This window comes from Clarias gariepinus, chromosome 5 (assembly GCF_024256425.1).
Source record: "Clarias gariepinus isolate MV-2021 ecotype Netherlands chromosome 5, CGAR_prim_01v2, whole genome shotgun sequence".
NCBI lineage: Eukaryota > Metazoa > Chordata > Actinopteri > Siluriformes > Clariidae > Clarias > Clarias gariepinus.
Window position 1 is genome coordinate 3,877,397 of NC_071104.1, and position 20,856 is coordinate 3,898,252.

The following is a 20,856-nucleotide window of genomic DNA, read 5'->3' on the forward strand; positions in this document are numbered from 1 at the left end:
CATGTGGATTTTAATTCCTCCCCCCTGACTGTTGTGATATGCTTGTTAGGACTATGGCTGGAGATCAGCCATAACCTTTTGTTTGCTGTGGCTTGTGTGCCATTTACAGATCTAAAACTTGACATTTTCTTAAGGATTTTCACCCGTTTTGGGATCTTATCAAGCCGAAATCAAAGTTAGGATGTGCAAACAAACATCAAAGCATTTGCATGGCATCGCTGGTTGAGTACTCGTCTTACGAGCTCAGCGAGGTTTGCATGCGGATGGAGGAAATATTAGCATTGCAATCAGATTACGTCTTGGCCAGGAGAGTCTCGGTTAAAAGTGCTGGGTCATGCCTAAGGTGCCGCGCAGGCCATTGGCACTGTGGCTTAGCTGGTGAAAGCACCTGTCTTGTAAACAGGAGATCCTGGGATCAAATCCCAGCAGTGCCTGTTGTGAGTTTCATCTCTTGGTACACCAGACAAGGTCTGGGTCCAACTGCATGAGGAACTCAAGGCTTAAGTGCTTGTGGTCTCAGGTTGTGGCAGGGTATCTTGCTTTCAGCCAGGATTTCTGCTCAGTTTTCATGTGTTTTCCAGAGGTAGACACCTGTCCATGGTGTCAAGCAAGGTAGCTCTATTCCTCCCACAGAAGTGAATGAAAACTGGCATTTTCAAGATTCAAGATTCAAATAACTTTATTAATCCCAGAGGGAAATTGCTTATGCTCGGTTACAGGTGCTCACAGTTGTTAACTAAGAAAGGTAATAAAGAATAAAGGTAATAAATAATAATAATAATAATTAAAAAAAAAAAAAAAAAAAAAAACTCTTAAAACAGTAAGTACCATAAGAATATGACTCAGGGCCACTTGTAAGTATTGCACAGTAACCTAGTATTGTTTATGTAATATTGCATTATTGTGTGAGATCTTGTATTACATATTTTCTCGGGAAGTAGTATTGCAGTAGTTGTATTTTTAATATGGTATGTGATAATGTCCTATTGTGAAACGGTTAGTGAAAAAAATCCACATACATGTGTGTATGAGTTACAGGGAGGAGTTGTAAATTTTTATGGCTGTTGGGAGAAAGGATCTTCTGTGGCGCTCTGTGGAACACTTGATAGTAATCAGTCTCTGGCTGAAACTGCTCCTCTGTTCAGCAAAGACACTGTGTAGCGGGTGAGAAGGATTGTTCAAAATGGATTGTACTTTGGATAGAATCCTCCTCTTTGCCACTACATCCACAGAGTCAAGCTCCATGCCTAGCACCGATCCGGCCTTTTTAATTGACTTGTCCAGTTTGTTCTTATCAGACACCCTAATATAACCACCCCAACAGACCACAGCATAAAAATTTTTGCAATTTTGATTTGCAAGAATTGAATCATTTTCTGAGTAGCCGTGGAACATTTGCCTGATGTTGACATTTGGTTACATTTAAATGAGGACAATGGCTGTCAATAAGCTAGTATATATATATATATATATATATATATATATATATATATATATATATATATTTTTTTTTTTTTTTTTTTTTTTTGCTGTAAACTGTATGCCAGTTGCAAATATATAACATACAGTGTGTTTGAAATTTGTTTATTTTTGCAAGCCTGAAATCTACTGCAACAGGCATGATCTTTGCCTGCAATGAACTTGGAACAACCTGAGTCGAAACACCATGACTGGCAGTTTTGGCGTGCTCTGTGAAGCATGGTATAGCACTGTGGGACTTCATTCATGGTCCTATCATGCTGCATGCCAGTGGAGACAATCTTAGCTTGATAGTCAAGTTCCTGTGCTGGAGCATCTCAGATACGCGAGAGTATATGCAAGAGGCTAAGGTTTGGTTGTGGCGCTGTGGCTTAGTTGGTTAAAGTGCCTGTCTAGTAAACAGGAGATCCTGGGTTTGAATCCCAGCAGTGCCTCTCACTGTGCACCTCTGTTGCTATGCAGGTCAGACTGGTTTCTGTGGAAAAAGGAAATCTTTGCTTTATGTCTGACCATTAAATGGGTTAAGGTCACACAATGCACAAGCTTTCTGATTAGCCAAGTTTACAGTCCGATCTTGTGTATCCGTAGGTCATTAGCTATATTGCAAATTGTACATGGCCCAATTGCCCAAGATTGCACTACACACTGCACTTCAATATATATAAATATATGTGTATGTATACATAAAATTACATTACTGAAAGCTCGCTTGTGCCCATTTTCTAAGAAAGCATACAGTGATAAGTTGCTGAAAGCTACTACGATCCGATGTGGATGTCTTTGTCTGATCCAGAGTAGACGTTTTACCTTAGCAAAACAGGAAAGCAGTTTAGAGAGCAACCTCTCCAACCATCTATGGGCAATGCTGCAAAATACAGACAGAAAGATGAAATGAACCTATGTATCATGAACAATGATAACTTTTCATACCCAATTGTCAAATAGAAGCTGATTCCTTGACTTCACCAATCAAACATGTGCTGGGACATCTCAAAAGAATTTTTCAGCATGCGTGAAAAGGAAGTTCAGCTCAGAACCTGTAGCCTTGATTTTGGCACCCTGCTCCGGGCTTTGCCTCAACAACACAACCATGTCTACATCGTCCAAAAAATTGAAGAAGCAAGCGCTTGATGAAGAAAAGTGCCAACTTCTTCGCTAGCAAGCAAAGCTATGCTGTGAGAGGTCAAGGTTATTGATGCAGATCCATACATGATTTCCTAAATGCAACAAAGAGAAGGGGCTCTTGTCAGAAGTGGGATTCGAACCCACGCCTCCAGGGGAGACTGCGACCTGAACGCAGCGCCTTAGACCGCTCGGCCATCCTGACACGGCGGTCTCTAGAAAGGTCACGTCTTGCACGGATTACCGATCGGATGTCTATGAGGCAGCTTGTCATTGGAAGACAGATCAACGTTGGGAAGGGGTGACAGGATTTCTCCACCAAAGCAGCAGCTATTGAGGATGAAAAGGGGGCAGGATGTCACCATTATGTCTTCAGCAAATCACCAACTCTTAAGGGCATGAGGAAATTTGTTACAAATCACAGCCACAACACAATGAGTTGCAACATGTCTTTCTTGCGCAATATAACAGACGTAATCGGCAGGATTCGAACCTGCGCGGGGAGACCCCAATGGATTTCTAGTCCATCGCCTTAACCACTCGGCCACGACTACACCGCGTGTGCTTACATAGTGTGGGCCCGTGGTTGAATAGACTTTTGCCACGTCTGATTTCATGACTTGACCTCCTCCCCAAAGCAAGCGCTAGATCTTTCCAATACACGCAAGTGTATCGGTTGGCTTAAGTTCAGGATTTTTAGGCTTCAGACAGGAACCACGTTCACGTTTTACCTTAGAAAAACAGCAAAGCAGTTTAGAGAGCAGCCTCTGCAACCATACATGCTGCAAAATACAGTGAGAAAGATGAAATAATCCTATAAATCATAAACAAGACAACTTTTCATACCCCATCATCATCCAGAAGCTGATTCCTTGACTTCTGCATTCAAACATGCGGTGGAACATCTCAAAAGAATTTTTCAGTATCTGTGAAAATGAAGTTCAGCTCAGTGCTTTGCCTCAACAACACAACCATGTGCAGAGACTTCTAGTAAACAGGAGATCCCAGGAGAGGTGAACAGGAGCATTTAAATCCCAGCAATGCCTCTTGAGGGGCACTTCTGTTGCTATGCAGATCAGACTGGTTTCAGTGGAGGAAATGAAATCTTTGCTTCATGTCTGACCGTTAACAGCTCATGGGTTAAAGTCACACAATGCACAAGCTTTCTGATTAGCCAAGATTAGAGTCCTATCTTGTGTATCCCTAGCACAACTGCTGTCAACATTATGATCCGGTCATTAGCTACATTGCGACTGCATATCTTTTTACCACACCTTTAAACATTTGTCTGTTAGGACGATGACTAGAGCAGATAATTTCTTGCATTTGCATTGGTTTGGCTGCCTTCTTCTGACATATAATTTGACCTGTGGTTGCGATTATTCAGCTGTTGGGGACCTTTGCAAGCATCAAATCAAGTGTATGAGGCTCATTCACAGAAACGCAACAGAATAATGCTGCTGCCAAATCGTCATTCGTGTGGTAACATGATGTCTCGGATTTGTAGGACCTTATACCACAAAACGTTTAATCTATGGGTGATGAGGAGATACCTTATTTAATATGTTATCTAGCGCTTACTCCAGTGTGTATATGTTGAGGTCTCCATGCTACAGTGCTATCCAAGCAGTGTCTACTGCAACAATCATCTGTTGGTGCGAAAGCTATCCCTTTCTTGCCTTTCTTACAGCCAGAGTTGAATAACTTTGCAAGTCAGACAGGGATCTGTGGCAAATTCCATGGTGAAATCAAGGCATTCTGTGGACGCTGTTGACAGCTTGTGGGATCAGCACCTGCCATAGTTGTTTGCATTTGGTGAAATTTGATTAGTAGCAACAGAAAAGCCTCTGCCCAATGAACTCAATTCAATTCAATTAAATTTTATTTGTATAGCGCTTTTAGCAATTTTCATTGCCGCAAAGCAGCTTTACATAGTCAAAAGAATTATTTAAGTTTGTATGAAATGTGAATTTGTATGAATCAAAATGGTCAGTTTGTCCCTGGTGAGCAAGCCGAGGGCGACAGTGGCAAGGAAAAACTCCCTGAGATGGTAATTGGAAGAAACCTTGAGAGGAACCAGATTCAACAGGGAACCCATCCTCATTTGGGTGAAACAGAAAGCAGTAAATGATCTGCATTTATACATTGTGTAGGGTGGGAGGCAGTTCAGCTATAATAGCTGATGTTAATTGATGTTAATATGGAGTCCAGGTAGTTATTGAAGACCCAGGTAGACTTGTAAGAAGTTCCAGTCATGAACTATCGAACTGTCAAGTCCCCAGAGAAACAGTTGCCAACACCAGTCAAGGCCAGAACCATTTTCTAGGTGGAGAGAATCATTCCCAGACACCAGACGCATCCCAGAGAGACACACGGGGCATCCATGTGACGAGATCTTCAGCCAGAAGCGGGGCACCAGGATGGGTCAGACAGGTCCGGAGGGCAGAGGGAGTCTGGATCACTGGCAGCTCAGGAACGACATGTGTAGCTCGACAGAGAGAGAGAAAAAGAGTGAAAGGGGGGGACAGGAGGAGAGAGGAAAAAGAAAGAGGGGGGGAAAGAGAAGAAGAGGAGAGATGGCAGTTAGGTATGGTCACAGTCACACAATGTATAATGTGAATGTATATTAACTGTAGAGTGCAAGCAGAGACTCCGGCAGGACTAACTATGACAGCATAACTAAAAGGGAGAGCCAGAAGGAAACACAAACATGAGGGCTTCCTGACATGTAAAGCAAACAATAACCTCACCGTCAGCAAACCTGAGTGATCAATGAGAGTGAGGAAGACAGCATCCAAACATACCAGTTCACCATAATACTCTACGTCCATGAGTCCCCCAGATCTGCTCCTTTACCTATGGCAAATCTATTTATAAAAATGCTTGGCTAAATAAATAGGTTTTTAGCCTGGACTTAAACACTGAGACTGTGTCTGAGTCCCGAACACTATTTGGAAGACTATTCCATAACTTTGGGGCTTTATAAGAAAAAGCTCTGCCCCCAGCTGTATTTTTCATAATACGCGGTACTGACAAGCAGCCTGCATCCTTTGATCGAAGTAGGCGTGGCGGATCGTAAGACACTAGCATTTCGCTCAGGTACTGCGGCGCGAGACCATTTAATGCTTTATATGTCAAGAGTAGTATTTTAAAATCAATGCGAAATTTCACAGGGAGCCAATGGAGTGAAGATAAGATAGGGGTGATGTGCTCATATCTTCTGGTTCTGGTGAGGACTCTCGCTGCTGCATTCTGGACTAGCTGAAGCTTATTTATGCATCTAGCTGAACAACCAGACAGTAAGGCATTACAATAGTCCAACCTAGAGGTGATAAAAGCATGAACTAGTTTTTTGCGTCGTTTAGCGACAATAAATTTCTTATTCTGGCAATATTTCTGAGGTGAAAGAATGCTATCCTGGTAATATTATCTACATGTGCTTCAAATGAAAGGCTGGAATCAATAATCACACCAAGGTCTTTCACTGTTGCATTTGATGGAACAGAAAGGCCATCTAAAGTTACGGTGTGATCTAAAATTTTACTCCTAGCTGTATGCGGTCCTATGACTAGAACTTCTGTCTTATCCGGATTTAGCAGAAGGAAGTTAATTAGCATCCAATTTCTTATGTCCTGCAACTCGAGCATCCATGAATCTTGGAGAGCCTGAAAAACAACACCCTGGTTGGCTCTGTGATGCAATGGATAGCGTGTTGGACTTCTGGACTCAGCTGTGGAGCTATTCAAAGGTTGCGGGTTCGATGCCCCGCCAGAGACACTAACTTGTTACCTTCTTTTTATCCACACACCATGTCTAAAATGAAATCTTTGGTCAGGAATCCCTGTTCAAGATGCACTTTCCTATGTGCCATATTTGATTGAATGACTTGTCAGCTGAATTTAAGAAATATCATTGTTTTCCACATGTTTCCGCCCATTTGTCCCAAATCAAGCCCTCAGCTCAACTCCAGCTTCAACAAAAGGTTACGACATTGATTCACGCAATCCTTATGGGACAAAGAGCCAAAGTCCACAGCAGCAATCTGATGAACGCTTGCTTGCTTTTAGATGTGCATGGCATGTGGATTTTAATTCCTCCCCCCTGACTGTTGTGATATGCTTGTTAGGACTATGGCTGGAAATCAGCCATAACCTTTTGTTTGCTGTGGCTTGTGTGCCATTTACAGATCTAAAACTTGACATTTTCTTAAGGATTTTCACCCGTTTTGGGTCTTATCAAGCCGAAATCAAAGTTAGGATGTGCAAACAAACATCAAAGCATTTGCATGGCATCGCTGGTTGAGTACTCGTCTTACGAGCTCAGCGAGGTTTGCATGCGGATGGAGGAAATATTAGCATTGCAATCAGATTACGTCTTGGCCAGGAGAGTCTCGGTTAAAAGTGCTGGGTCATGCCTAAGGTGCCGCGCAGGCCATTGGCACTGTGGCTTAGCTGGTGAAAGCACCTGTCTTGTAAACAGGAGATCCTGGGTTCAAATCCCAGCAGTGCCTGTTGTGAGTTTCATCTCTTGGTACACCAGACAAGGTCTGGGTCCAACTGCATGAGGAACTCAAGGCTTTAGTGCTTGTCGTCTCAAGTTGTGGCAGGGTATCTTGCTTTCAGCCAGGATTTCTGCTCAGTTTTCATGTGTTTTCCAGAGGTAGACACCTGTCCATGGTGTCAAGCAAGGTAGCTCTATTCCTCCCACAGAAGTGAATGAAATCTGGCATTTTGATTTGCAAGAATTGAATCATTTTCTGAGTAGCCGTGGAACATTTGCCTGATGTTGACATTTGGTTACATTTAAATGAGGACAATGGCTGTCAATAAGCTAGTATATATATATATATATATATATATATATATATATATATATTTTTTTTTTTTTTGCTGTAAACTGTATGCCAGTTGCAAATATATAGCATACAGTGTGTTTGAAGTTTGTTTATTTTTGCAAGCCTGAAATCTACTTCAACAGGCATGATCTTTGCCTGCAATGAACTTGGAACAACCTGAGTCGAAACACCATGACTGGCAGTTTTGGCGTGCTCTGTGAAGCATGGTATAGCACTGTGGGACTTCATTCATGGTCCTATCATGCTGCATGCCAGTGGAGACAATCTTAGCTTGATAGTCAAGTTCCTGTGCTGGAGCATCTCAGATACGCGAGAGTATATGCGAGAGGCTAAGGTTTGGCTGTGGCGCTGTGGCTTAGTTGGTTAGAGTGCCTGTCTAGTAAACAGGAGATCCTGGGTTTGAATCCCAGCAGTGCCTCTCACTGTGCACCTCTGTTGCTATGCAGGTCAGACTGGTTTCTGTGGAAAAAAGGAAATCTTTGCTTTATGTCTGACCATTAAATGGGTTAAGGTCACACAATGCACAAGCTTTCTGATTAGCCAAGTTAACAGTCCGATCTTGTGTATCTGTAGGTCATTAGCTATATTGCAAATTATACATGGCCCAATTGCCCGAGGTTGCTCTACACACTGCACTTCAATATATATAAATATATGTGTATGTATACATAAAAATACATTACTGAAAGCTCCCTTGTGCCCATTTTCTAAGAAAGCATACAGTGATAAGTTGCTGAATGCTACTACGATCCGATGTGGATGTCTTTGTCTGATCCAGAGTAGACGTTTTACCTTAGCAAAACAGGAAAGCAGTTTAGAGAGCAACCTCTCCAACCATCTATGGGCAATGCTGCAAAATACAGACAGAAAGATGAAATGAACCTATGAATCATGAACAATGACAAGTTTTCATACCCAATTGTCAAATAGAAGCTGATTCCTTGACTTCACCAATCAAACATGTGCTGGGACATCTCAAAAGAATTTTTCAGCATGCGTGAAAAGGAATTTCAGCTCAGAACCTGTAGCCTTGATTTTGGCACCCTGCTCCGGGCTTTGCCTCAACAACACAACCATGTCTACATCGTCCAAAAAATCGAAGAAGCAAGCGCTTGATGAAGAAAAGTGCCAACTTCTTTGCTAGCAAGCAAAGCTATGCTGTGAGAGGTCAAGGTTATTGATGCAGATCCATACATGATTTTCTAAATGCAACAAAGAGAAGGGGCTCTTGTCAGAAGTGGGATTCGAACCCACGCCTCCAGGGGAGACCACTCGGCCATCCTGACACGGCGGTCTCTAGAAAGGTCACGTCTTGCACGATTACAGGTCGCTGGCTACGCACTCATATAAGCGATCAGATGTCTATGAGGCAGCTTGTCATTGGAAGACAGATCAACGTTGGGAAGGGGTGACAGGATTTCTCCACCAAAGCAGCAGCTATTGAGGATGAAAAGGGGGCAGGATGTCACCATTATGTCTTCAGCAAATCACCAACTCTTAAGGGCATGAGGAAATTTGATACAAATCACAGCCACAACACAATGAGTTGCAACATGTCTTTCTTGCGCAATATAACAGACGTAATCGGCAGGATTCGAACCTGCGCGGGGAGACCCCAATGGATTTCTAGTCCATCGCCTTAACCACTCGGCCATGACTACCCCGCGTGTGCTTACATAGTGTGGGCCCGTGGTTGAATAGACTTTTGCCACGTCTCATTTCATGACTTGACCTCCTCCCCAAAGCAAGCCTTGGATCTTTCCAATACACGCAAGTGTATCGGTTGGCTTAAGTTCGGGATTTTTAGGCTTCAGACAGGAACCACGTTCACGTTTTACCTTAGAAAAACAGCAAAGCAGTTTAGAGAGCAGCCTCTGCAACCATACATGCTGCAAAATACAGTGAGAAAGATGAAATAATCCTATAAATCATAAACAAGACAACTTTTCATACCCCATCATCATCCAGAAGCTGATTCCCTGACTTCTGCATTCAAACATGCGGTGGAACATCTCAAAAGAATTTTTCAGTATCTGTGAAAATGAAGTTCAGCTCAGTGCTTTGCCTCAACAACACAACCATGTGCAGAGACGTCTAGTAAACAGGAGATCCCAGGAGAGGTGAACAGGAGCATTTAAATCCCAGCAATGCCTGTTGAGGGGCACTTCTGTTGCTATGCAGATCAGACTGGTTTCAGTGGAGGAAATGAAATCTTTGCTTCATGTCTGACCGTTAACAGCTCATGGGTTAAAGTCACACAATGCACAAGCTTTCTGATTAGCCAAGATTAGAGTCCTATCTTGTGTATCCCTAGCACAACTGCTGTTAACATTATGATCCGGTCATTAGCTACATTGCGACTGCAATTCTTTTTACCACACCTTTAAACATTTGTCTGTTAGGACGATGACTAGAGCAGATAATTTCTTGCATTTGCATTGGTTTGGCTGCCTTCTTCTGACATATAATTTGACCTGTGGTTGCGATTATTCAGCTGTTGGGGACCTTTGCAAGCATCAAATCAAGTGTATGAGGCTCATTCACAGAAACGCAACAGAATAATGCTGCTGCCAAATCGTCATTCGTGTGGTAACATGATGTCTCGGATTTGTAGGACCTTATACCACAAAACGTTTAATCTATGGGTAATGAGGAGATACCTTATTTAATATGTTATCTAGCGCTTACTCCAGTGTGTATATGTTGAGGTCTCCATGCTACAGTGCTATCCAAGCAGTGTCTACTGCAACAATCATCTGTTGGTGCGAAAGCTATTCCTTTCTTGCCTTTCTTACAGCCAGAGTTGAATAACTTTGCAAGTCAGACAGGGATCTGTGGTAAATTCCATGGTGAAATCAAGGCATTCTGTGGACGCTGTTGACAGCTTGTGGGATCAGCACCTGCCATAGTTGTTTGCATTTGGTGGAATTTGATTAGTAGCAACAGAAAAGCATCTGCCCAATGAACTCGAGCATCCATGAATCTTGGAGAGCCTGAAAAACAACACCCTGGTTGGCTCTGTGATGCAATGGATTGCGTGTTGGACTTCTGGACTCAGCTGTGGAGTTATTCAAAGGTTGCGGGTTCGATGCCCCGCCAGAGACACTAACTTGTTACCTTCTTTTTATCCACACACCATGTCTAAAATGAAATCTTTGGTCAGGAATCCCTGTTCAAGATGCACTTTCCTATGTGCCATATTTGATTGAATGACTTGTCAGCTGAATTTAAGAAATATCATTGTTTTCCACATGTTTCCGCCCATTTGTCCCAAATCAAGCCCTCAGCTCAACTCCAGCTTCAACAAAAGGTTACGACATTGATTCACGCAATCCTTATGGGACAAAGAGCCAAAGTCCACAGCAGCAATCTGATGAACGCTTGCTTGCTTTTAGATGTGCATGGCATGTGGATTTTAATTCCTCTCCCCTGACTGTTGTGATATGCTTGTTAGGACTATGGCTGGAGATCAGCCATAACCTTTTGTTTGCTGTGGCTTGTGTGCCATTTACAGATCTAAAACTTGACATTTTCTTGAGGATTTTCACCCGTTTTGGGATCTTATCAAGCCGAAATCAAAGTTAGGATGGGCAAACAAACATCAAAGCATTTGCATGGCATCCCTGGTTGAGTACTCGTCTCACGAGCTCAGCGAGGTTTGCATGCGGATGGAGGAAATATTAGCATTGCAATCAGATTATGTCTTGGCCAGGAGAGTCTCGGTTAAAAGTGTTGGGTCATGCCTAAGGTGCTGCCCAGGCCATTGGCACTGTGGCTTAGCTGGTGAAAGCACCTGTCTTGTAAACAGGAGATCCTGGGTTCAAATCCCAGCAGTGCCTGTTGTGAGTTTCATCTCTTGGTACACCAGACAAGGTCTGGGTCCAACTGCATGAGGAACTCAAGGCTTAAGTGCTTGTGGTCTCAGGTTGTGGCAGGGTATCTTGCTTTCAGTCAGGATTTCTGCTCAGTTTTCATGTGTTTTCCAGAGGTAGACACCTGTCCATGGTGTCAAGCAAGGTAGCTCTATTCCTTCCACAGAAGTGAATGAAAACTGGCATTTTGATTTGCAAGAATTGAATCATTTTCTGAGTAGCCGTGGAACATTTGCCTGATGTTGACATTTGGTTACATTTAAATGAGGACAATGGCTGTCAATAAGCTAGTATATATATATATATATATATATATATATATTATTATTATTTTATTTTTTTTGCTGTAAACTGTATGCCAGTTGCAAATATATAACATACAGTGTGTTTAAAGTTTGTTTATTTTTGCAAGCCTGAAATCTACTGCAACAGGCATGATCTTTGCCTGCAATGAACTTGGAACAACCTGAGTTGAAACACCATGACTGGCAGTTTTGGCGTGCTCTGTGAAGCATGGTATAGCACTGTGGGATTTAATTCATGGTCCTATCATGCTGCATGCCAGTGGAGACAATCTTAGCTTGATAGTCAAGTTCCTCTGCCGGAGCATCTCAGATACGCGAGAGTATATGTGAGAGTTTAAGGTTTGGCTGTGGTGCTGTGGCTTAGTTGGTTAAAGTGCCTGCCTAGTAAACAGGAGATCCTGGGTTCAAATCTCAGCAGTGCCTCTCACTGTGCACCTCTGTTGCTATGCAGGTCAGACTGGTTTCTGTGGAAAAAAGGAAATCATTGCTTTATTTCTGACCATTAAATGGGTTAAGGTCACACATGTCTACATCGTCCAAAAAATCGAAGCAGCAAGCGCTTGATGAAGAAAAGTGCCAACTTCTTCGCTAGCAAGCAAAGCTCTCCTGTGAGAGGTCAAGGTTATTGATGCTGATCCATACATGATTTCCTATGAGATACATGATTTTCCTTTCCTCCTGAAAGGTCACGTCTTGCACGGATTACAGGTCGCTGGCCACGCACTTATATAACAGATCCGATGTCTATGAGGCAGCTTGTCATTGGAAGACAGATTGCAAGGATTTCTTGAATTTTGGTAGACCTCCTTTCCAATGAAACATACTAAAAATCAAATATTCCCTACAATTCCCCCCTTTTATTCACAAGAAATATCGTTGAATAAAACTCAGAGCTTTCAAGAAGTCGCCGGCGGATAATAGGTCATCGGACACGGCGCAGGAACATAACCTGAAACATACTTATACAAAAGATTTTGCTCACAGCAAAAAATGCATGGACCTAAAAGACACAACAACAATAAAATAAACAAAACCGGTACGACAAGGGAGAGATAAGGAGCCCATTGACCAAACAAAGTATACCAAACTCCCCAACCTTCTTGACCCTTTTCATCATCCTTTAACTGAGAAGTAACCTCACGCATCTTTTCCAAAGCAGTAGAAATCTTTCCATGTTCATCATCATTAGCTGGAATGTATGTACAACAACTATCACCTACCATAGCACGTCACTCTCTCTATGTCACATCACGGGTTGGACATCACTGCAGCACGTCTTTAGTCTAGGAAACAAAAATCACAAAGACAGAAAGATAATAATACACACGCATTTATTCATCCTTTGGTCTCACGCCGACAGGACATCTCTTCAGCCTAGTAGCATGGATCCACTGTGGAAAAAGATCAGTTAAGACAGCAGTACGAGTAATTGCGATTATTTCTGCTGGTCCATCATATTTACAATCTCCCAGTTTTCTGGGGGTCAAAGATTTTACCAGAACAGTATCTCCCACATTAAAAGGATGTGTGGGTTTTGTTGAGGGTATTGGAGTCACATCAGCAATTTGTTCATAATGTTTAGTTAGAGTATCTATCAGAGCAGCAGAATATTCAGCAATATGTACATCAAGATCAGTTGTTCCTATCGCGGGTTTACCTTTCCTCCATGGCACGGGAAAGGGTCTGCCAAATATAATTACATGTGGGGACATGTGCACGTCTTTTCTTGGTGTCATTCTCATTTCAGCTAGTACAGCAGGTAACAGATCAACCCAGTTTTTACTCCCCATGGTTTGCATTGCTTTAGTCAATTTTTCTTTCAGTGTCCTATTTGTTCTTTCTACTATACCTGATGACTGTGGATGATAAGGAATGTGAAAATACCAGGACAGTGAAAGATATTTACACAAATTCTGTGTTACCTGAGATGTAAAAGGTGTTCCTTTATCTGAGTCAATAGCATGAGGCACACCATAACGAGGTATTATTTCTTTCGCTAAGACTCGGGTCACCACCTTTGCATTCTCACGAGCACACGGGAAAGCTTCCACCCACCTAGAAAACTTGTCTACCATAACCAGAAGATATTTGAATGTGCCACATGCAGGCATATGCGTAAAATCAATTTGCCACTCTGCAAACGGGGCAGTAGGTAATGGAAGACTTTCGTGTTTACCTAAACCCTTTGTCACATTATTCTGAGCACACACCAAACATCTAGATATTAATAAATCAATTGTTCCAAGCATGTTGGCTATGCAAAAGAGTTTTTTCATATCTTCCTTAACCCCCCTTTGCGCGCGATGTGTAACACCGTGGAACTCGCGCACGAGGAACAGAAGACAGTGAGATGGCAGGCACAAACGACCATCAGCACAATACCATAAACCATCAGAAGCAACGTAGGCACCTTGAGCTTGCCAAAAAGAGAAATCATTTGGCGTGGCTGAAGCTTGCAAAGACCATAAATCTACATCAGCAAGAAAGGATGTATTGATCAAATCAGAACCAGAGTCAGGAAAGAAAATCTGTTTTTGAGCTGCTTTTTTAGCAATACAATCAGCTAGAGAATTACCTCGCACTTCCATAGAGTCACCAGAAGAATGACCCTTAGTTTTTACAATAGCGAGAGTACTAGGTAGATGGCATGCGTCTATCAAATCCTGAACTAGAGAAGAATGAGAAATTGGCTTGCCCCTTAGCAGAACGAAAACCCCTGGATTGCCAGATGCGGCCAAAGTCATGAGCGATACCAAAAGCGTAACGAGAATCAGTGTATATAGTGACATCTTTTCCCTCAGAAAGAACACACGCACGAGTTAGAGCAAAAAGTTCAGCTGCCTGAGCAGATAAGAAAGGGAGAGAGTAAGCTTCAATGGTTATATCTGGCAATGCACACACAGCATAACCACAGAGAAATTTCCCATCATACGGTTTTGAACAAGAACCATCTACAAACAGAGTGTCACCAGTTGCTAATGGAGTAGAAGACAGATCAGGGCGTATACTAGTGGAGTGAATGATCTCTGAACAGCAGTCATGATCTGTATCTACTAACGTGTCGTCCTGTGCATTGATCAAGCGTGCCAGAGCATATCCAAGGGTGTCAAAAGAAGAGGTGGATTTTATCTCTAAGTTACTTGTAGAACAAAGGATAATCTCATACCCAGACCGTCTCTGAGCCGTCATATGTTGTGTTTGAAGGTTCTGTAGCACTTGTTTAACCTGATGTGGAGAATACAAAATTAAAGGATGAGAGAGAATAATCTTCTCAGCATCTTGTACCATCACCGCACAGCTGGCCACAGCCCTGAGACAGGCAGGCAAACCTTGTGCCACAGCATCTAAAGTTTTAGATAAGAAAGCACATCAGGCACAACAGGTGCTACAGGGATAATTATGTCATTTATTTTTCTCAGATCTTGTGTAAATCTCCACGTACCATCAGGTTTCAAGACTGGGTTAACAGGTGTGTTATAAGAACTTACACATGGTTTAACAACACCCTGCTTGAGCAGTGAGGTTAAAGTCTCATCTATTCCTGAAGCCTTGGCCTCGGAGAGTGGATATTGTTTGATGTACACAGGTTGCAAGTGTTTTAATTTAGCTTTATAAGGCACAAAGTGAACTAACCCCACCTCATCCTTATGTTCAGCCCACAGACTGCTTGGCACACATTCAAGGGCAGCAGGAAGAGAGCTGTTCTGTGAAGAAAGGAAACAATTATTTACACGCATATTTGTAAGGTGGGAGAAAGAAACTGAATCAGGCACTTCAACAGTGAGTTTCGCGCCAGAAAAAGTCAGGGACATGTGTAGCCTGCTCATTAAATCACGACCTAACAGATTAAAAGGACAATCCGGCATGCAAACAAAACGATGAGAAAGATGAATTCCCTTATCTAAAGGACATGTTACAGTTAACTGAGGAGTAAAATAATTTCTTTGAGCAACCCCTTCAATTCCCACAGAGCTGATACTTTTATTCGAGAGCGGCCCCAAAGACAACCCAAAGACGACATTGTGGCTCCCGTATCAACCAAGAAAGAGAATACGGAACCATCTATACATAATTCTATAAAGGGCAACTCATTAACCTGAGGTGACTCGAAAGTACAAAGTAACATCGCGGGGCTGGAACTCTGCGGGCATCCCTATGAATCATATGCTCCTACCTGCATCCCTGAGAAGGGATTGGGTCTATATTGCTGTTGTTTTTGTACTCGCTGTGGTGGCTGCTGGGAAGGATTAGGAGAAAACACCTCATTAGCATCATTCAATTGATTATACACATTTTGTCTACTACGTCCCTCATCTCGGGCCTTCGTGTGACATTCACGAGCCCAATGACCTTCTTTATAACAATAATAACAATAACCAGATCTACGGGGTACACTCTGACCCTGCAGACCTCCTCTACCTCTTCCACGGCCTCCTCTACCTCCCTTTTTTCCACCTCTGTATCCTTCACTTTCCACAAACAAACATGCCACTTGTTTATTTTCTAAAATACCATCTCCTTCTAGTGTTCTCACACGCTTACCTAATTTTTTAATAGTCATTGTAGAACGATCTGACAATTGAAACTTTAAAATTTTCACGATTTCTGGTCGACAATTATTCAAGAAGGTGGTAAGGAAAAGTGGGTTAGGGTTTTCTTCAGGGAGGGGCATACCACCCAAAAGGGTCCAGGTCTCTCGAAACCGCTCCAGAAACCTGGATGTAGTCTCACTCTTTTCTTGTCTACAATTAGTTACCTGTGACAGATCTTGACTAGCTTATTGACGTGCAAGAAGATAAGTAGTTAGCTCATCTTTTAAAAGTTTCATAGCCTCATTAAAATTACCCCAATGAAAGTCATATTCCTTCTTTTTCCGTCTTGCCCCACCCTCTACGTCTTCCTGTTTCACCACTACAGTCCATGTGTCTTTTTCAGGGTCTAAGCATTTTACTGTTTTTATCAAATCAGCCTCATCGTACCCATCTCCCAAAACCGATTGCAAAATAAAGCGGTAATCCGCACCCACGAGCTGACAGTGCCTAGAAGCCTTTATCAGCATATCAACAAAATGCAATGGTTTGTTGGGAGAAGGGAGCATCTTAATAATGTCCTTCAGCGTGCTTACGGATGGTGGAAGGATTTTTGGACCCTTTGGTCCCATAGAGAAAACAAACGCAGTGTTTTCTTGTTGAGGTTTGGGGCGAGACCTCTCATCCGGACCTTCATCGTCCGAATTATCATCATCCTCACCATCAGTATCCTCGGGATCATCTGATAGAGGGCTGTCAGAAGTTCGTCCTGACACCTTCTTGGGAGTCTTTCCCTTTCCTGAGGCACACACTTCCGACGAAGGTGAGCACGGTTTTGTGGGTACAGGGGAGACAGGCACAGATGGGCAGCTCACAAAAGGATTAGTGGGATTCAAATTAGGATAGATTTTCTCAACAATTAGTTGGTTAGATGCTGACGTTACTATGTCAGCATGATATGGAGGAGGGATCGGAAAGGTTGAGTGAACAGGCGGCTTGAATTTAGTTTCAGATGTGACCTTTAGAATCTTTTTCTTCTGTCTTTTAGTTTCTTTTATGTCTAAATATTTATCCCAAAGAGCTTTCATTTCTACCCATTTTTGATAACATGAACCCATTTAAGGATAATCCCAACTTGGATCACCCATACCCTCATATATCTGAGAGTAAGCAGAGGCTAGATATTCAGGCGTAAAAGAATACAACAGAATACAGCTTCCACACTATGCTTCAGTTCAAGAAACCTTTCAGAAGCGAGCGCGCGCTAAACAGGCGTAAAAGCCCCAAGACAATCCTCCCCCGTACTGTATATGGTCCAGATACCAAAACCCAGAGAGCGTGCTTGCTCTATGCTTATAGAGAAAAAAATTTAAAAGCAGCACTCACCTGATTAGAGGTATCCTGGACGAGCCCCCAAATTGTAAGGATTTCTTGAATTTTGGTAGACCTCCTTTTGTCTACTCAGTGCTCAGCCTGTATTCTGCTTGTCCCGCCTGGTACCAGGGAACCCCTCAATGATACACACAAGTCAGTGCTCAGTGAGACGTTCAAAGTTTATTGTGGGAGACAGGAGTATATATACGCACACACACAAAGAACCAAAGAAAAGGTGGATGCAGGAGTGTTTACATCCAGTCTGGAATGCTTTTAAAAGATAAGGTAAGGAAGAACATAAATTTAGGAGTAGCTCTACATTTACGAGCGTTTAACAGTTTTACGACCTTTAACATAAACTTCTATAAAATGTGTTTATTAAAAGTGCAGCTTGTGTCGTGAGAACAGGAAGAAAATCACTCTGTTCTCATGCACACAGAATACAATGAAACATACTAAAAATCAAATATTCCCTACACAGATCAACGTTGGGAGGGGGTGACAGGATTTCTCCACCAAAGCAGCAGCTATTGAGGATGAAAAGGGGGCAGGATGTCACCATTATGTCTTCAGCAAATCACCAACTCTTAAGGGCATGAGGAAATTTGTTACAAATCACAGCCACAACACAATGAGTTGCAACATGTCTTTCTTGTGCAATATAACAGACGTAATCGGCAGGATTCGAACCTGCGCGGGGAGACCCCAATGGATTTCTAGTCCATCGCCTTAACCACTCGGCCACGACTACACCACGTGTGTTTACATAGCGTGGGCCCGTGGTTGAATAGACATTTGCCACATCTGATTTCATGACTTGACCTCCTCCCCAAAGCAAGCCTTGGATCTTTCCAATACACGCAAGTGTATCGGTTGGCTTAAGTTCAGGATTTTTAGGCTTCAGACAGGAACCACGTTCACGTTTTACCTTAAAAAAACAGCAAAGCAGTTTAGAGAGCAGCCTCTGCAACCATCTATGGGCAAAGCTGCAAAATACAGTGAGAAAGATGAAATAAACCTATAAATCATAAACAAGACAACTTTTCATACCCCATCATCATCCAGAAGCTGATTCCTTGATTTCTGCATTCAAACATGCGGTGGAACATCTCAAAAGAATTTGTCAGTATCTGTGAAAATGAAGTTCAGCTCAGTGCTTTGCCTCAACAACACAACCATGTGCAGAGACGTCTAGTAAACAGGAGATCCCAGGAGAGGTGAACAGGAGCATTTAAATCCCAGCAAAGCCTCTTGCTGTGCACTTCTGTTGCTATGCAGATCAGACTGGTTTCTGTGGAGAAAATGAAATCTTTGCTTCATGTCTGACCGTTAACAGCTCATGGGTTGAAGTCACACAATGCACAAGCTTTCTGATTAGCCAAGATTAGAGTCCTATCTTGTGTATCCCTAGCACAACTGCTGTCAACATTATGATCCGGTCATGAGCTACATTGCGACTGCAATTCTTTTTACCACACCTTTAAACATTTGTCTGTTAGGACGATGACTAGAGCAGATAATTTCTTGCATTTGCATTGGTTTGGCTGCCTTCTTTTGACATATAATTTGACCTGTGGTTGCGATTATTCAGCTGTTGGGGACCTTTGCAAGCATCAAATCAAGTGTATGAGGCTCATTCACAAAAACGCAACAGAATAATGCTGCTGCCAAATCGTCATTCGTGTGGTAACATGATGTCTCGGATTTGTAGGACCTTACACCACAAAACGTTCAATCTATGGGTGATGAGGAGATACCTTATTTAATATGTTATCTAGCGCTTAGTCCAGTGTTTATATGTTGAGGTCTCCATGCTACAGTGCTATCCAAGCAGTGTCTACTGCAACAATCATCTGTTGGTGCGAAAGCTATCCCTTTCTTGCCTTTCTTACAGCCAGAGTTGAATAACTTTGCAAGTCAGACAGGGATCTGTGGCAAATTCCATGGTGAAATCAAGGCATTCTGTGGACGCTGTTGACAGCTTGTGGGATCAGCACCTGCCATAGTTGTTTGCATTTGGTGGAATTTGATTAGTAGCAACAGAAAAGCATCTGCCCAATGAACTCGAGCATCCATGAATCTTGGAGAGCCTGAAAAAAAACACCCTGGTTGGCTCTATGACGCAATGGATAGCGTGTTGGACTTCTGGACTCAGCTGTGGAGCTATTCAAAGGTTGTGGGTTTGAGTCCCGCCAGAGACACTAACTTGTTACCTTCTTTTTATCCACACACCATGTCTAAAATGAAATCTTTGGTCAGGAATCCCTGTTCAAGATGCACTTTCCTATGTGCCATATTTGATTGAATGACTTGTCAGCTGAATTTAAGAAATATCATTGTTTTCCACATGTTTCCGCCCATTTGTCCCAAATCAAGCCCTCAGCTCAACTCCAGCTTCAACAAAAGGTTACGACATTGATTCACGCAATCCTTATGGGACAAAGAGCCAAAGTCCACAGCAGCAATCTGATGAACGCTTGCTTGCTTTTAGATGTGCATGGCATGTGGATTTTAATTCCTCCCCCCTGACTGTTGTGATATGCTTGTTAGGACTATGGCTGGAGATCAGCCATAACCTTTTGTTTGCTGTGGCTTGTGTGCCATTTACAGATCTAAAACTTGACATTTTCTTGAGGATTTTCACCTGTTTTGGGATCTTATCAAGCCGAAATCAAAGTTAGGATGGGCAAACAAACATCAAAGCATTTGCATGGCATCGCTGGTTGAGTACTCGTCTCACGAGCTCAGTGAGGTTTGCATGCGGACGGAGGAAATATTAGCATTGCAATCAGATTATGTCTTGGCCAGGAGAGTCTTGGTTAAAAGTGCTGGTTCATGCCTAAGGTGCCGCCCAGGCCATTGGCACTGTGGCTTAGCTGGTGAAAGCACCTGTCTTGTAAAAAGGAGATCCTGGGTTCAAATCCCAGCAGTGCCTGTTGTGAGTTTCATCTTTTGGTACACCAGACAAGGTCTGGGTCCAACTGCATGAGGAACTCAAGGCTTAAGTGCTTGTGGTCTCAGGTTGTGGCAGGGTATCTTGCTTTCAGCCAGGATTTCTGCTCAGTTTTCATGTGTTTTCCAGAGGTAGACACCTGTCCATGGTGTCAAGCAAGGTAGCTCTATTCCGCCCACAGAAGTGAATGAAAACTGGCATTTTGATTTGCAAGAATTGAATCATTTTCTGAGTAGCCGTGGAACATTTGCCTGATGTTGACATTTGGTTACATTTAAATGAGGACAATGGCTGTCAATAAACTAGTATATATATATATATATATATATATATATATATATATATATTTTTTTTTTTTTTTTGCCAG

At 42.5% G+C, this 20,856-nt stretch overlaps 1 protein-coding gene and 6 non-coding genes across 7 annotated transcripts in view; 2 read left to right on the forward strand and 5 right to left on the reverse strand.

The window, feature by feature from the left end:
* The window catches only part of LOC128524461 (nuclear factor 7, brain-like), a 561,325-nt gene that overhangs the window by 507,019 nt on the left and 33,450 nt on the right, over positions 1–20,856 (reverse strand). The window lies entirely within an intron of this gene.
* On the reverse strand, positions 2,724–2,806 carry trnal-cag (transfer RNA leucine (anticodon CAG)). The gene has a single exon. It is a non-coding gene; the product is annotated as a tRNA-Leu (tRNA).
* On the reverse strand, positions 3,074–3,155 carry trnas-aga (transfer RNA serine (anticodon AGA)). Its single transcript has one exon. It is a non-coding gene; the product is annotated as a tRNA-Ser (tRNA).
* Positions 7,038–7,111, forward strand: trnat-ugu (transfer RNA threonine (anticodon UGU)). The gene has a single exon. It is a non-coding gene; the product is annotated as a tRNA-Thr (tRNA).
* On the reverse strand, positions 9,036–9,117 carry trnas-aga (transfer RNA serine (anticodon AGA)). Its single transcript has one exon. It is a non-coding gene; the product is annotated as a tRNA-Ser (tRNA).
* trnat-ugu (transfer RNA threonine (anticodon UGU)) lies at positions 11,222–11,295 on the forward strand. Its single transcript has one exon. It is a non-coding gene; the product is annotated as a tRNA-Thr (tRNA).
* Positions 18,206–18,287, reverse strand: trnas-aga (transfer RNA serine (anticodon AGA)). The gene has a single exon. It is a non-coding gene; the product is annotated as a tRNA-Ser (tRNA).